Source organism: Leopardus geoffroyi, chromosome C1 (genome assembly GCF_018350155.1).
Source record: "Leopardus geoffroyi isolate Oge1 chromosome C1, O.geoffroyi_Oge1_pat1.0, whole genome shotgun sequence".
In the NCBI taxonomy this organism is placed as follows: domain Eukaryota; kingdom Metazoa; phylum Chordata; class Mammalia; order Carnivora; family Felidae; genus Leopardus; species Leopardus geoffroyi.
Genome location: NC_059328.1, coordinates 63,465,106 through 63,470,415, shown reverse-complemented (window position 1 = coordinate 63,470,415; position 5,310 = coordinate 63,465,106).

The following is a 5,310-nucleotide window of genomic DNA, read 5'->3' as shown; positions in this document are numbered from 1 at the left end:
CAGTAAAAATACTAAGTGGAATTCTATCAACTCAACTATAGGAGAATATTAAAAGAATCATGTACCTTGACCAAGTAGGATTTGTCTCAGGAATTCAAAAAGAGTAGAAAATTTAAGAAATATGGTATTATAGTATCAATAGGCCCAAAAAGAAAAACCGTATGGTGAGATCAATAGATGCATAGGAAAGGATATTTGATCAAGTCTAGCACACGTGCCTCATTAAAAACAAAACAAAACAAACAAACGAAAAAAAAACACTCAAAGAAATGTCATTGACTAGTTATAGCTAAGGTGATACTTCATAGTGAAACAGAGCAAAAGGAGAGGATAACAGAGAGGTTCTATTAGCCATGCCTCAACCAACTGGTAGTGGCTACCATTAGTAGTCCTAGGAAGGAGAATTCTTAAGCTTCTTCCAGACTCAGAAGGAAACAGTGCCATGATCTACCCCTATGGGTGCCAAGGAAACCTCTCTGAATAATGGTTAAAATGACAGTTCTAAATAATTAATATTATTTAGGTGAAATGAAGAGGTAAGTATCATTCCAGCTTGAGGAAACACCTCATGAAAATGCCCTGTGGCAGAAAAAGGAAACTGAAAGTAAGATCTGTATGGTTAGAGCGTAACAAGGTGTTTATTGATACACTGAAGGCAGTTTCTTTAAAATCAGTAGCAGGGCAAGGAAGTCCAGCAGTGACAATTATTAAACACTGACTTGAAATTTCAAGAAATAAATCAGAAAACCAAAATATGACGTATAGCTATTGTACAAAGAGTCAAAATTATTTTTATTTTCGTATGATATTGTTATCCAACTAAAAATGGAAAAGAAGCGAAACAACAACAACAACAACAACAACAAAAACGATTAAAACTAACAAGAAAGTCTAGTAAGATATCTGGTAACAAAATAAGTATGCAAAAATCAAGAGCATTTTTTATAGAACTAGAACAAACAATCCTAAAATCTATATGGAACCACAAAAGACACTGAATAGTCAAAGCAATTCTGAAAAAGAACAAAACCAGAGGTATCACAATCCCAGATTTCAAGATATATTACAAGGCCATAGTGATCAAAATAGTATGGTACTAACACATAAATGGTGCTAGGAAAACTAGACAGCTACATGCAAAAGAATGCAACTGGACCACTTACTCACACCATACACAAAAATAAACTCAAAATGGATTAAATACCTAAACGTGAGACCTGAAATCATAAAACACCTAGAAGAGAGCATAGACAATAGTTTTTCTGACATCAACATTTTTCTAGATATGTCTCCTGAGGCAAGGGATACAAAAGCAAAAATAAAATAAACTACATAAAACTAAAAAGCTTCTGCACAGCAAAGGAAACAATCAACAAAACTAAAAGACAACCTACTGAATAGGAGAAAATTTTTGCAAATGACATATCTGATGAAGGATAAGTATTCAAAATACATAATGAATTTATACAACTCAACTCCCAAACAAAAATAATCCAATTAAAAAATGGTCAGAAGACATGAACAGACATTTTTTTCCAAAGAAGACATATAGATGGCCAACAGATACATGAAAAGATGGTCAACATTACTCATCATCAGGGAAATGCAAATCAAAACCACAATGAGATTATCACCTCATTATTGTCAGAATGGTTAAAATAAAAAAACACAAGATAAAACAAGTATTGGTGAGGATGTTGAAAAAAAGGAACTCTCATGTACTGTTGATGAAAATGCAAACTGGTACAGCCATTGTGGAAAACAGTATGGAAGTTCCTCAAAAAATTAAGAATTGAAATACCCCTGATCCAGTAATCACACTACTGAGTGTTTACCCAAAGAATACAAAAACACTAATTCAAAAGATATATGCACCCTTGTGTTAATTACAGCATTATTTTCAAAAGCCAAAATAATGGAAGCAGCCCAAGCGTCCATCAATAGATGAATGGATAATGATGTTGTACACACACACACTGGAATATTATTCAGCCATAAAAAGGATGAAGCCTTGCCATTTGCAACGACAACATAGATAGATGTAGAGAGTATAATGCTAAGTGAAATAAGCCAGTCAGAGAAAGACACATACCATATGATTTCACTCATATGTGGAATTTAAGAAATAAAACAAATGAACAAGGGGGGGGGGCGGAAAGAAAGAAACCAAAAAAACCAAGATTCTTAACTATAGAGAACAAACTGATGATTACTAGAGGGGAGGTGGGTGGGGAAAGAATGAAATAAAGGAAGGGGATTAAAAGTACACTTATCTTGGGGCCCCTGGGTGGCTCTGTCAGTTAAGCATCCGACTTCGGCTCAGGTCACGATCTGGCGATTTGTGAGTTCGAGCCCCGCATCGGACTTTGTGCTGACAGCTCAGAGCTTAAAGCCTGCTTCGGATTCTGTGTCTCCCCATCTCTTGGCCCCTCCCCTGTTCATGGTCTGTCTCTCTCTGTCTCTCAATAATAAATAAATGTTAAAAAAAATTTTTTTTAAAAGTACACTTATCTTGATGAGCACAGAGTAATATATGGAATTGCTGAATCACTATATTGTACACCTGAAACCAGTATAACAGTGTATGTTAACTACACTGAAATTAAACAAAACAAAACAAAACTGGTGGGGTGCCTGAGTGGCTCAGTCAGTTGAGCACTGACTCTTGATTTTGGCTCAGGCCATAATTCCAGAGTTGTAGGATCAAGTCCCATGTTGGGCTTTGTGCTGAGAGTGGAGCCCGCTTAAGATTCTCTCTCTCCTTTTGCCCCTCTCCCCTGCTTGGACTCTTTCCCTCCCTCCCTCCCTCTCTCTCTGTCTGTCTCTCTCTCATTAAAAAAAAAATTGTTTTTTAATTGGTAAAACTTTTTTGAAGACTTTGGTAGAGAGAGTAGTGGCCCTCCAAAATATCCATATCTTAATCCCCAGAATTTGTGAATATGTTACTTGATATGTTAAAAAGGAATTTGAATTAATGATCTTGAGATGGGGAGATTATTCTGGATTAACCATGTAGACTCGAATGTAATCACAAGGATCCTAAGGAAAAGATGGAGGCAGTAAAGTCAAAATCAGAGGAGACAGGATGAGGGAGGAAGCAGAGGTCAGAAAGGGAGATTTTTACATGTTACACTACTGACTTCGAAGATGGAGGAAGTGGTCATAAGCCAAGAATGCAGGTGTCTTCTAGAAGCTAAAAAAGGCCAAGAAACAGAGTATCTTCTAAGCCTTTAGTAGAAATATAGCTCTGCTGACAGCTTGAATTTAGAACTCCCGACATCCAGAACTAGAAGATGATACATTTTTGTTATTTAACCAAGTTTGTGGTAATGTTACAGCTGCAATAGGAAACTCATACAAGAGCAATGGGTAGCTTTGAAACTGTAGCTATTCTAGGACAGCAATTTTACGTGTAGGAATTGATCCTAAATATTAGAGAGTACATATAGCTAAAAAAAAAGTACATTTATAGTTGTTAACAATTGGAAACTACCTAAGGGTCAAACCAAAGGGATTTATTAAATAAATCATTATATATCTTCAATAAAAATACACAACACAGCAGGTATAAGTCAGAAAAATCTAGAGAGGTTGGAAAATTGTCACAAGTTTTTTTTTTAAAGAAGATACAAACTACACTTTCATGTCAGTCTCAGCCTATCAATAATGCTTCTAGTGGCTGGAAATGCCTGGGGCACTTACCTGGGCCTGTAGGAGTTGTGGTTAAGTCCCAACAGGTATTTCTCCACCAGGGCCAATGTTGTTACTGGATCTATCTTTGTGGTTCTTGATATGATTCCAAGAGCCACCTTAGCAACAACCATTAGGGATTTGAAAAGACAAAACTTATTACTCACAAGCCTTGGAGCGTACTTGGCATACCCAAGGGCCACACAGGGAGGTTGCAAGGAGAGAGAGAGAAGGAGAAAGACAGGACCTGGCATTCTGCTGTTATTGGGGTCAAGAGTGAGGTACCTAGACTTTCACGGGTTTACTCTTTATTGGTAAATTAATGTAAGTGCAGGAATTAGGGTGCGGGAAGGGAAAAGGGTTCATTCAAGCTGTCGGTTATCTAGGTCAACCAGGGCTTCCTAAAAGGGGAACTTCATGAATGAGGGCAGCCTGGTTCCTCATCTAGTTATTTAGCTAGTAGCCATGTCATATAGCTAGCAATAAGTTTATTCAAGACAGATGTCTTTGAAAAGGATGCCTCAGCAATTGCAAGCTTAATGTCAGGCACTTACATTATAATCAAAAAAGCTTACTGTCAGACACTTATATATATATATACACATATATATATAATAGTATATATATAATATGTATAGTTTATATGTATATATATATTAAAAATTTTTAAAGAGATATATTATCTGATTATATTAAGGTCATTTATAGTTCTCCCTAAGTGGTGGAAATGTAGGTGATTTTCCTTTATGCTATGAGACTAATTTTATAATCAAGAGTTATAAATGTATAAAATATATACATATCTACTAGCCAAAAAGCTTATGAAGAAATAATTATATTCATAAACATAAGTATCAACTATTATACAATATAAAATAGCCTCAAGGTATAATATAATTGTGTTTTCTTCCACAGTAAACAACCCCAGCCTCTCTAATAATTGGAGTCTTGTTTACATTAGCTCTACTTGTAAAAGGAGAACCTTTCAGTGCTACTTGTCTGGCTCTACCTACTACCTCTCAATATAATTTCTAATTTGAGGAAATAAGTCAATCATGAAAGTTACCTGAGAACAGCAAATAACCAAGTTTTTAAAGTGACTAGCCCTAATGTTATGTATAATAAGTTATCTGGCCTTTGCCTATTTTAAAGTGCATTGGCTTTATAAGGAGTTCTTTTTTTTTTTCCTTTGAGTTAAAAAGCTTTTTTTCACTCCATGCTTGTGTTTTGGATAGGTTAGCCTATCTCAGTTAAGTGAGAAATACAAATATATTTTAATAATAATATATATTTAATTTAAATGTAATTTATTTACATACATACATATATACATATATTATGCATGTATATATATACATGTATATGCATATATATGCATGTATTATGCATGTATATATATATATGCATGTATATGCATATATATGCATGTATATATATATGTATGTATATATATATATATAAAGTTTGGGGATTTTTACAAAATTCTAGCCAAAAACATTGCCCATTACACTTTAAAAGAGTGAATATTATGGCATATGAACTATATCTCACTTTTTAAAAATTGCTTGTTACACAATTTAGTGTCCATTATCAAAAGGAGCCACATGACAATGGCTTAAC